We start from the raw sequence: 12,745 nt of genomic DNA on the forward strand, positions 1-12,745 counted from the left end.
CGTGCAAGGAGCCCAATGCGGAACTTGATCACAGGACCCCAGGATCCCGACCTGAGCCCAAGGTAGATGCTCAACCACTGAGCCACCCAGGTGCCCCTACAGTTTGTTTCTTTAATTAATAAAATTGCCTTGAATAAAATCGTGATTGCCAAGTGAATTTCTAACCTTTCCTTTAGAAGGGAAATATTAATATATCAAATTTAGAAGGGCACTGGAAGTACCCTTCGTGATCCTCTCATACAATGGATTTACTTTAGTTTTACAGTTTTGCATTTAGAAACCTCCATATATTTTATTATGTCAGTATCTTTTGAAGTCAACTCTCTAATAAAGCAATTTTGATTTTATCCTGACATCTTGGATGACATTTCAGCAATTGTCTTTTCTTCAACTTTAGTTCATTAAATTATTCTCTCCATGATAGTAGTAGAGTGCATTTTCCTGAAGAATCCACCACTTGAATTTTCCAAAAGAGTCAATTTCAAATTTCCATATCCACCTTATTTGACAAACAAAGAAAAATAAACTCTGCTAAAATCAAACAGAAATAAGAGAAGTTTATTGGCTTGAGTAATTGAAAAGGACAAATGATAATGGCTTCAGATAGTGCTTGTTCCAGAAATTCAAATAATAACTCTAGGATCTGCTATGTCTCCATCTCTAGATTCTGTTTTCCTTCATGTTGAGTTGATTCTCAGGTTTCTTATGACAAGGTGTTTTTCAAATTTCTTGCTTAGGAGGAAAGGTGAGTCTCTCTTCCCAGTAGCTCCTGAAAAAGTCCTGAGATTAACTCTGATTGGACACTTTATGAAAATCAATAGCTTCTTTTCTGACTTAACAATGTTTGAAACTAAAGTGGGAAAATAGAATCCATTTATAATACAGACAAAACCAAAAAATTCTCAGACCTAAATATAGTACGAATAGAAGGCACAAAAATTAAATTATGAAATACATAAAATAACCTGAATAAGAACTAACTATAGAAATGTTAGTACTTCCAAAATTAACATAAAATGTTATGCAACTCAAATTATAAGCTCAATGAGCTTTTCTATGGAAGCATATAAAATGACTCTAGAATGTATGTAGAAGAAAAAATCTTGAAGAGTAGTCAAGAAAAGTATGAATACTGAACAAGAACAATTAAGAAAACAAAGTGGAAGACTTCCAGATACTAAGATGACTATAAAGTCACTGCAGTCAATAGTGTGTGATATTGGCACAGAAATACATAAATATATTAGTCACATATAATTCAGTATCCACAAAAAGATCAGTATATATGTGGTTTTAATCTAACTTAGAAAGAGTGGCTAATTTAATAAATGGATGCTAATGTGTTTATTATCCAAAAAGAGATAGGACTGGATCCCTGTAGAACTGTAGGAGGCTATTTGTATAAATCTGGAGTAGGGAATTAGGCTTTTCTAAGTATGGTAGGAATCTCAAAAATCATAAAGGAAACACTAGATGTATTTGATTATTTTTAAATTACATATTTTTGTGGTAAGAGATAACCAACCATAAACAAAATGAAGAGGCAAATTCAAAGACATATTTATAAATTAAGTGTGGAAAAGGCCCCCCTTTTTTTTTAGGGTCACCTTAGTGTTTTTACAACAACAGGAGAAATTTCAAACTTTCTTAATCAAATTATTAGACGAATTTCAAAGTTAAAACTTAAGCTTGTATTACCAAAAACCAAACCAAAACAAAAAGCAAACAAAAAACAACCTTTCTAATGAAATGACAGAAAATATGAAATTTAATTCAAGTCTTTATTTTAAAATAAATAAATGTTAAACAGAATGCTATTAGTTGGAAAATAATATGGAGTGAAATAGAGCAAAAGCAGCACAGAAGCAATGGAAAATAATGAGATCTCAAAATGTTCTCGCCCTGATTTTCTTTTCCTGTCGGAAAGACAAAAGTTTGGAAGCGTCAACAGACTTACATTTTGGACCAAGAAGGAATTTTAGAAATGTGAGTCAATTAAGAGAACATCTTTTTTTGCAGTCTCAACTGTTGTGGGGAAAAGTAGCATCCTGAAAAATTCAAAAGGCATATGACACAAGATCAACAGGTATAAATAACCATTTTTACCCTACCTTGAAATTGTGAACAAAACATAGACATTATGATAACTGAGATATATTTTGAAGGCAGAAACTGTTTTGATTAACAGAGAAAACCCTGTAGCATCTCTTCCCAAGGAAACTGAAAAAATATAGTGTTGGCAAAACCTACTTTCTCAGGAGGCCATGGTAACTGTGAACTATGATCATTTGTATTTGAGGGGAGGTGGCAGAGGGTTGGGAGATCATCCACTTTTGAAGGACTTTAGTGGATGAATGCACTCGATCTGCCCTAGATTCATTTCATTAAGAGAGAATGAACCAGCTCACATTGCCAAAATCAAGTTCATTGAAGGTAACAGGCCAGGGATGTTTCTGACCATCTGCCTCTTTAATAAGGGTATGTTTGCCATCATGATGGCTAAAAGAAAAATATAGAAAACAGCAATTGTTGAAGAGGACATGGAAAAATCAGAGAACTCTTTTAACCCTGCTGGTGGGAGTCCAGATTGATAACGACCCACCATGCTAAAAAATTAGCTGGCAGTTCTCAAGGTAAACATAGGAATGCTTTATGACTCAGCAATTTCAGTCCTATGTTTGTATGGCCAACAGAACTGTTTACCAACAAAGGTCCACAAAAATGTTCATAGCAGCACCCAAACTAAAAACCACCCAAGTGGCTTCTATCAACAGAGAAAAATAATAAATTGTTATGTATTCACCTAATGGAATACTATAACAATGAGAATGAATGAAATTAAACTGCACAAGCATGGGTAGGACTTGCAAGCACAGTGTGTTATGAAAGGAGTCAAGTTCAAAAGAGTACATGCTCTTTGATTCCCTTATACACAATCAAAACCAGATGAACCAAACAACGGCATTAGAGGTCAGGATAGTGGTCATCATTGAGGCACAGAGATTGAAACCTGGAAAAAGGCACAAAATGATGGGGGAGGGGTTCCAGGATGCTGGTGGTGCTCAGTTTGCAAACATTCAATAAACCTTAAATGCATACTCTGTGCAGCTTTCAGTAGGTAGAGTTTAATAAGAAGTTTCCCAACAAGTTGGTAGTATAAAGCAGAAAAAGATGGGGGAGGGGAAGGGAGCAAGTTGGCTTTCTTCAATTGGAGAGAGTAGTTGAGAAACATTTTTAGCCAAAAACACAAACATCAGCTTCCCATGTATAGAGTAATTGGTTCATATTACCTCACCCAACAGCCTGGGAAAAACAACATCTTTGATTCTTAATTCAAAGCCAAAGGCAAGGGGCACCTGGGTGGCTCAGTGGTTTAGCGTTTGCCTTAGGCTCACGTCATGATTCCAGGGTCCTGGGATCCAGTCCTAGATCAGGCTCCCCACAGGGAGCCTGCTTTTTCCACTGCCTATGTCTCTGCTTCTCTCTTTGTGTCTCTCATGAATAAATTTAAAAAATCTTAAAACAAAAACCAAAGGCAATTGTTGTTCCTGCTCTAAAGAACAGTTCTGATATACTAAGCTCCATTTCTCAATTTTCTGAAATATGCAGAGTAAGAATATTGTTAACTAAATGCAGATCATCTTATAAAATCGCTTCAACACCCACAACAACTTTAACTTTGAAAGCCTTTTCACACAATATTTTTCCATTGCTTGTCAATCCCCAATGAAGTGGATTGCCAATAAATACTTTGACAATGATTCATCTGAGTGCATGCTGAGTGACTTTATATTCCAGATACTAAGCTAAGCCCTGCTGAGACAGCAGCCAATGTTCTGCCCTCCGAAGGGGTTGAAACTCTCTTCACAATGTGGTGGATTCCAAAGTGCCCTGTACTCACCTGCTCTAAGGTGGCAAAACTCCTTGGCAATTCTAAACAGACAGATGAAGGTCAAAATGCCAGTGGAACAGTTAGAGACACCCCAAGACCCAGCGAGGACTACAAAGTATGGAATATTTGAAAATGGCATAAAATAGGCCAAGTTAGCAGAGACGTGAACGAATAAAAACTTAGGGGGAACCTGGGTGGCTCAGTGGTTGAGCATCTGCCTTTGGCTCAGGTCATGATTCTGGGATCCTGGGATTGAGTCTCGCATCAGGCTCCCCAGAGGGGGTCTGCTTCACCCTCTGCCTATGTCTCTACCTCTCTCCGTGTATCCCTCATGAATAAATAAAATCTTAAAAAAAAAGAAAAAAAAAGAATAAAGATTTATGAGAGTGACCAGCTGTGCAAAGAAGTAAATTGCAGAACTATGCAAATATACTTCATCAAAAAAGGACATTCACCCTCTCATAGACTGTTTACAAAAAGGAAATTGCAAAGGAATTTTCAAAGGCACGCCCATTGTATTTGCATGAGAAGGGAGAAGAAGAAGCTTGAATTTTTACAAGCAGTCTTAGAACAATTAAAAATATGTATACATAACTATATATATATATATATATATATATATATATATATACTCACACATATACACAATTACCAGTTTTTGCCTCTCCCCTAAAGAGCTTCTGAAGTTCGGAATATATTTTAGTCATCTATTTTATGCCTGGCATCTAAAGTGTCTGGCTTAGAATAAACACCTGAAAACACTCATTAAGAGCTAAACAAAGTGGTATGTCAGTGTGGAGAGCTTCTTGATCAATGAATGATCCTTGACTTTTAAGATTTTATGTGAACAGATTTTGTTTCTTATTCTCAGTTTCCAGATTTTGTTTTAATTTAATTAATGCCAAACTTCTATAACCTGGTGTTTTAAGTCAAAGTTCATTTTGCCTAGTTGGCAAGTCTAAGAGCAACCCCCTCTCTAGACCAAATCCATGAATTTTATGACAGATATTTACCATCCTTAAACCTTTCTTCACCCTTGACGTGAGTTAAAGGTGAAGTAGAGTAGGAGACATGAGAAGTAGAGGGAATTTGTAATCTCAAATAAGTGCAATTCCATATTCAGAGCAAAAGCCTAAACAGAAATAGAGAAAGAAAGTATTTTTAAAAATTTAAGATTTTATTTATTTATTTCAGAGAGAGAGAGAGAACACATGCACACAAGTGCAGGGGAGACAGGGAGGAAGAGGGACAAGCAGAGTCTACGCTGAGCACAGAGCTCAAGGTGAGGCTCAGATTCCAGGAGCCAAGGATCATGACCTGAGCTGAAACCAAGAGCTGGATGCTCAACCAACTGAGCCACCCAGGTACCCCCAAAATTGTGTATTTGTCAGCATTGTATCCACATCACAGCTTACTCTTCCCATTTTACAACAAAAAACAAAATCAATAAAAATATACATACACAATCCACAAGATACTGAATTTTGTGCTTATTATCTCTATGCATGATTCATGGAATGCTACTATACTGGTTTATGCTGCTGTATTCTATTATATAACTACAACATAATAACATTTGTCTAGCATCTCATTTATAAGCATTAAGTTCTTTCCTATTTTTCAGTAGTTGAAGAAAGAAAGCTGGAGTGGATGATGCATGTCTTCTTGTGCATGCGTGTGGCCATTTCTCTAATGGAATTGCTGACTATCAAGTAAGTGTATGTTCAAATTTATTAACAATTTCCAAGTTTCTTATTGGTTGTACCCTTTACATCCTGAACAAGAGGGAATGCAAATTCTCACTTCTCCAAATAGTCACCACCATTGAACTGTCAGGCTTGTAAACTGTGACCAGTCTACTAAGTGAGAACTTGTCATTTAGGGTGTTTTAATATGTATTTCACTGATTATTACTGAGGTGAGTGACTTTTTCATGTTTCTTGAGTTTTCCTTTTCCTTTTTGATTTTCTTTACTATAAACTTTACTCATTTGTGGGGGATAGGGAAAGGGGGTACTGATGATCTTTTTCATACAGATTCAAATAAATTCTTTTTAATTCTGGATACAGTTCCTCTTTCTGTTATATGTGTTGCCAACACTCTGTGGCTTGTTTTTGCTTTTTGTTTGTTGAGACTTTTGTTGAGCAGAAATTCTAAATTTCAATGTAATAAATGAAGTAGTCATTTTTCTTATGGATTGCATTTTCTGTACCTGGTTTAGGAATATTTTCCTTCTTTTTCTAAGTATATTTTCTTCTAAACATTTCAAAGTTTGACTTTTTAAATTTAAGCTTTAATCTACCTGAAATCGATTTTCTAGATGATGTAACTTTGGGATGTTTTTCGATTATTTTGTATACACTTAGATGATTTCCCTCAACCCATCCTATATATTACCCCTAGATTTCTCGCACTCTGGTGGTGGGATGAGAGACTAAGAAGCCAAATTCTAAGCTCTTTATCCTTATTTTGACTAGAAACATGATTTTCTATATTAAGATGCTGCGAAATTTTTATGTGAATTAAAGAATGTATGCTTCAAACCGCTACCAGCATGGAAACTATACAAGTTTTGAATTGACTTTGATAGAGCTGTTCATCCTGGATTAAATTCTTATCAGCAGAGTGATCTTATATATATTACTTCATCTTTCTGAGCCTCCTTTTCTACAAAAAGATACTATCAGTAACTATTCCATCATTTGTGTTAAATTAACAATCTAAAAATGCCTACTACATTGCCTGACACAGAAGAGCTTTTGTCTTTGGCAGTGCAACAGCAGTAGCTTGAGAAAAGTAGAGCAAATCAAGATGAATGCTTCTCTAATTTTAACAAAACATGGTGACGAGAATGAGAATAAATACCCTAGATTTTGGAAAGCAACAAAGTGAATATCTGTTGAGGTTATATGACCAGCTTTCTTCTGTGGGATCTAAGATTGGTCTTGAATAAAATAAGCATTTTTACTTTCGTCCTCCCTGGCAGGGGTTTATCCTAGGGTAGAAAATTCAGAGGTTATTCCTGGGGCAAGAGTCAGAAAGTAAACCCCCTCCCTCTCTCTAGGACTGAGAGAAGGCTAATTTGTTTCTTTGTTTTACCAGTCTCAGAGTGTGCAAAAGCTGAAGTGAACAGTTCTAACTGGGATGGGGGCTGGGGGCACTGCACCTGTCCATCCGGAGCAGAGAGAGCAGGGAATTGGTTCAGGATGAGGTCCTGGGCATAGTCTGGGCTTAAGCAGCAGGTGACAGGACTTGATTTTTTTTGCAGGCAGGGTGGGGAGTGGTGGGTGCTGTTATTTCCAATATGCCCAAACCTTCAAGTAAGCATTCTTTAGAATTACCAGTAACTCTTGGCTGTGCCATTGAAAAATAAGTAAATCCCAACACTTATCCTTGGACATGAACATTTCTGGAAGAAAATAGTGATGACTTCTCTCTATCAAAGTGGGCAGAAGAAGCAACAGATGCTACTAGAAAACCCAGTGTTTCGGTGAAGTCGACAACATGGTCAGCTACCAATAAGTATGTGCGTTGACAAGACAACGAAGTTGGAGTGGGAGAAACACAGTGACTTTCTGTTTTTTTTTTTTAATTTTTATTTATTTTAATTTATTTATGATGGTCACACAAATTGAGAGAGAGAGAGAGGCAGAGACACAGGCAGAAGGAGAAGCAGACTCCATGCACCAGGAGCCTGACGTAGGATTCGATCCCGGGTCTCCAGGATCACGCCCTGGGCCAAAGGTAGGCACTAAACCACTGCGCCACCCAGGAATCCCACACAGTGACTTTCGGAACACATTTGAGTTGTTACCCTTGGACAGTTTCCTAGATGCCTAGGACATACTTTGACACTGGTTCTGGGGAGAGTAATAGAGGGGCTAATGTCTAGGTGGGGTCTGGGGCCATAAAAATGTAAGGGAAAAAAAGGCTTATTTGAGGAGACCTGTGTTATCTTATAGCTTAGACAAGTGTGGGAAGACTGAGCAGATTTTCAGACTGAGACGTAGGGTACAAAGTAGAGATTAAACTGTGAACAGACAAGCCAGAAATAATATCCAAACTAGAAAATCTCAGACACTTCCTTTCACTAACCCTTTTCCAACTAGATCCATGAATCAAGGAAGAAACACTTATTGTCTACTACATGCCTAAAGTAGTACTGGACATTGTGGATACAACGGGAAGCCAAGCAGACTTGTGTTTGTGGAGCTTGCAGGGGATTTGGGGAGGTGGGCATTAAAAGGATGAATAAAACTGGTATTGGGACAGGGAAGGAAATATGACCACGAGAGCACAAAATGACCCCAGCCCGGTGCAATACCCACCTGATAGAAATAAATGTCACTATAAAGTCTGGAAAATAGGAAATTCTGTTTAGTAAGCGCACTTTAAACATTGAAAACTCAGAAAGGCTTTTATTAAGATTCATTATAATATACTTTTTGGAATTTGGTTTTCTCTCTTAGCTGGAAAATCCATTCATGCAACACGCTTCTGTCCACAGGAGTAACGGCAATGGTATGATGTTTATGTGTGTAGCTTCCTAGTGGGACGGCCTTCTAGGCATAGTGAGTTGAAGTAAACAATAATACTTGAAGGAAAGAAGACCTATAAAGTTTTATGATTTTTATTTATTTTGGCTCTCTTAGTGTTAAAAATGCATGTGATAGAGAATCAACTGCCTGCATCCTGAATTTTTACCCTTATGTTAGGAGAAAGCCAATGGTGTACTACCTATAGAACATTTGTTTTATAGCCTGTGAGGCCATAAAACAACTCCCCTAGCTATTTCTGATTTAAGATGTACCTACTCTGGTGCTTTTTTTGTTTGCTTAAAGTATGAATCTTGGATTTTGTGGGGAAAGTCCTGTGTGAATCTGAAACTTCAAGGTGTATATCCACATGGTTTGAGGCCTAGAAGCATCTGTAGATTTTACAGCCCAATTAATAATTATGTAGGTAGTAAAATCCCCTTCTGCCTCTCAAAAGTGGTTCTGATTTCTGACCCTGTTTTGTGGATTGATATTATACTTTAATTATTGGTTAAATGAGATAAAATTAGAGAATTGCAATATAAGAATATATAATAAATGCCTTCCTAAATTTTGGTGCAAAATTTCTTCTTTGAAAATCACTTGAGAATGGACACATTCTGTGCCTGCTCACATCATGCAGTGGATAATGTTTCTAGGCTGATCTTCATCTTCATAATGTGACAAAGAGCCCTGAAGGGTTGTAGCTACAACAAGAAAGGCAGGAAGTTATCTATATAAACTTGGGTGTAGCAGGATATCTAACTCTTATAATTCTGCCTTTTTACTTCATATATAATGACTTCTGGGTCTTCACTCATCTTGGATTATCACTGATGCATATACCCATATACTACCAACTGCTCTATATTCATAAAGAAATCTGTATTTGGTTTCCAGATGATTAAAGTGTTGATGTTAATATAAGTTATTTCAATATAAAATTTTGGTACACTGCGCTTGTCACTTCTGATTACAATGTATAAAATATATTACTTCCAGGTAAATACGTATAATTAAAAGTAACTCATTTTTACATATTAAATGACCAAGAAAACTTATTGCTATTTTGCTTTTAAACTTTCTGCTCCTTGCTTTATGTTTCTAAAAATAGATAAAATGTAAATGTATGAATTATACAAAAAAACTTAATAATACACTATTTAATTACACCTTAGGAGCACAGTAAAAGTGAAAATTAGCATTTTACAATACAATGTGTTAAAAGTATAGAATCATATTTGCTTTATTGCTTAGAAAAAAACAACACAAACAAGAGGTTAGAAAAAAACAATTCTTTAAAGAGAATACCAGATAAATAGATTCCTGTAGTGTTTTAGTCATCCCTATTATTGTTGAGTATACAGAAGATTTGACAGTTTTTTTACAGAAAAAAATGTAAGAATAGTCTCAATTTGACATGCTGTCATGGGAATAATATAAATAATTTCAAAAGCTTTTACAAGAAAGGACAAGTAATCCAATTTATTTATTTCCAAGGATAATGCTGGATTTATATATATTTGGAATGAAAGACCCAGTCTTGACACTACTTCTCAATGTCTCTGATTGTTTTAATTTCTCTGCTTCCCTTGCTATGTCCTAGTCCAGAGGTCATTATCTAGAGCCACTCTTCCTCCATAGCCCTCTGTATTTGCATTAGATCTCAGATAAGCTCCTCTCTTTCAGGTTGATTCCAATCAAGTCCATTATAATACGGCTCTCCTTAACACTTCATCTGAAATACATTGTCTTTCAAACTGTCCATTTTTTGTTCCTTATATGCCTTAGCTCACTATCAAATTCAGTTAAAAGGCCACATACTTGGTGTGAGGTCCTACTGAAAAATATTTTTTAGTTGCTTTTTTTTTTTTCTTTACCCATAACATGTTATGGACTGAATTGTGCCCCCCCCCCCAATATTGAAGTTCCAACTCCTGGTATCTCAGAATGAAATTATACTTGGAGATGAGGTACTTAAAGATATAGTTACGTTAAAATGAGGCTCTTAAGGGGAGGCTGCCAATCTAATATGACTGCTGTCCTATTAAGACAAAGGAGACACACCAGGATTGTGTGCATATAGAGAAAAGATCACATGAGAAAACAATGAGAAGGTAGTCATCTACAATCCAAGAAGAGCAGCCTTGAGAGAGACTTAACCTACTGGCACCTTGGTCTTGAACTTCCAGCTTCCAGAACTGTGAGAAAATAAATGTCTGTTGTTGATGCCACCCAGACTATGGTATTTTGTTATGGTAGCCCTAACAAAGCAATACACATGTGCATTTAGCAGGTGAGAAGAAATCAGTAACATTGTAAAAAAACACACACCAATTTGCCCTGAAGCTAAATTATTAATACAGAAAACATGAGGGCCAATATAAAGAAAGGATTTTGAAGAAATCTGCCCTCACGTCCTTTTCTCTACCTTTCTAGATCTAGCACAGCTCATTTCTTATCACCATTAAATGTTCTTTGCTGCTCTAAGAGACTCTAGGTCTCTTCTCTGAACCTCTCTGAGCATCATTTCCTAGACCAGTGAAAAGAAATATATTTAATACCAGAACCTTGTTCTTATTCTGAACTCTATACTTAAAACAAATATAAGTGCACCTCTCCACTGGAAGCTGTAGACAGAGCCCCATACAGGCTATCCCAATCCACCATCCATCTTTCCCTTTTCTGCTCACAGTGACTCAGTGACATCTGGTTGACCACCACATGAGACATGTGCTTAAAACCCCTGAATTGCATCACATTTCATTATTTTTCTTAGAATGTTCTCATGAAACAAGGTCTCATATTAGTACTGAGGCTATGCTACACACTTCAAAAAAACACTTCCTATGTTAGGACAATAGACAAGGACAGGAACTAATAGAACAGTTTAGCGGGATAGGGTCTTCAAATTGCTTGTCGAATGAATTTCAACCCCATTAATTTTTCCGAGTTAAACAAGAAATCTTCCACCCAGTCTGATAATCTAAGAACACAAACAGAATAGGGTTCTGTTTGGAGTTGATACGTTTTGGCATCATGGGTAAGTTGCATGTGGGTGTTCAATCCATTTAAGATCCGGGACATGAGAAAATGCTCTGCATCACTTGCCATCAGGGAAATACAAATCAAAACCACAATGAGATACCACCTCACACCGGTGAGAATGGGGAAAATTAACAAGGCAGGAAACCACAAATGTTGGAGAGGATGCGGAGAAAAGGGAACCCTCTTACACTGTTGGAGGGAATGTGAACTGGTGCAGCCACTCTGGAAAACTGTGTGGAGGTTCCTCAAAGAGTTAAAAATAGACCTGCCCTACGACCCAGCAATTGCACTGTTGGGGATTTACCCCAAAGATACAGATGCAATGAAACGCCGGGACACCTGCACCCCGATGTTTCTAGCAGCAATGTCCACAATAGCCAAACTGTGGAAGGAGCCTCGGTGTCCATGGAAAGATGAATGGATAAAGAAGATGTGGTTTATGTATACAATGGAATATTACTCAGCCATTAGAAATGACAAATACCCACCATTTGCTTCAACATGGATGGAACTGGAGGGTATTATGCTGAGTGAGGTAAGTCAATCGGAGAAGGACAGTGTATGTTCTCATTCATTTGGGGAATAAAAATAATAGTGAAAGGGAATAGAAGGGAAGGGAGAAGAAATGGGTAGGAAATATCAGAAAGGAGAAGAACATGAAGACTCCTAACTATGGGAAATGAACTAGGGGTGGTGGAAGGGGAGGAGGGCGGAGGGTGGGAGTGACTGGGTGACAGGCCCTGAGGGGGGCACTTGACAGGATGAGCACTGGGTGTTATTCTGTATGTTGGCAAATTGAACACCAATAAAAACTAAATTTATTATTAAAAAAAAAAGTTAAGCTCCGGGATATTTCTTCAGCCTAAGCCACTGAAGTGATGAAAATACATATCTCATTTCATTATTATCTTCTGTGAGACACTTCCAGAGTCCCGTTCCAAATATCAACATTTTGTTCTCAAGACTTTCATTCCCTATTTTCATGTATAAATCTCTGAGATCTGAATAACTTGGGATTATCCCAAATAATTCTGTATAAAATAGACAGAAGTAAAATTTTAAAAGGAAGTTACTTTGATCACTTTTACCTTTGCTGCCAATTTCACAATAATATTGTTTTGTTCAAGTTTGGCATATCCGTTATAGATTTTATGCACAATGCACACAATATGTATGTACACATTATATATGTAATATGTATGCAATTATGGAGATATATAATTATACATATATAATTTTTATGGATATAAAGTCATTTTTTCTTTTAGTT

The 12,745-nt window shown here is 36.7% G+C and overlaps 1 long non-coding RNA gene across 1 annotated transcript in view; it reads right to left on the bottom strand.

Moving 5' to 3' along the window:
- Nucleotides 1-532: 532 nt before the first annotated feature.
- Nucleotides 533-12,745, bottom strand: part of LOC144319134 (uncharacterized) — a 46,292-nt gene continuing 34,079 nt past the window's right edge. Inside the window, exons 3-4 of the long non-coding RNA XR_013385047.1 lie at nt 1,958-2,048; nt 533-769 (exon numbers count right to left, since the gene is read on the bottom strand). This is a non-coding gene — a long non-coding RNA (uncharacterized LOC144319134). The remainder of the gene's footprint in view (nt 770-1,957; nt 2,049-12,745) is intronic.

Source organism: Canis aureus, chromosome 1, assembly GCF_053574225.1.
Source record: "Canis aureus isolate CA01 chromosome 1, VMU_Caureus_v.1.0, whole genome shotgun sequence".
Classification (NCBI taxonomy): domain Eukaryota; kingdom Metazoa; phylum Chordata; class Mammalia; order Carnivora; family Canidae; genus Canis; species Canis aureus.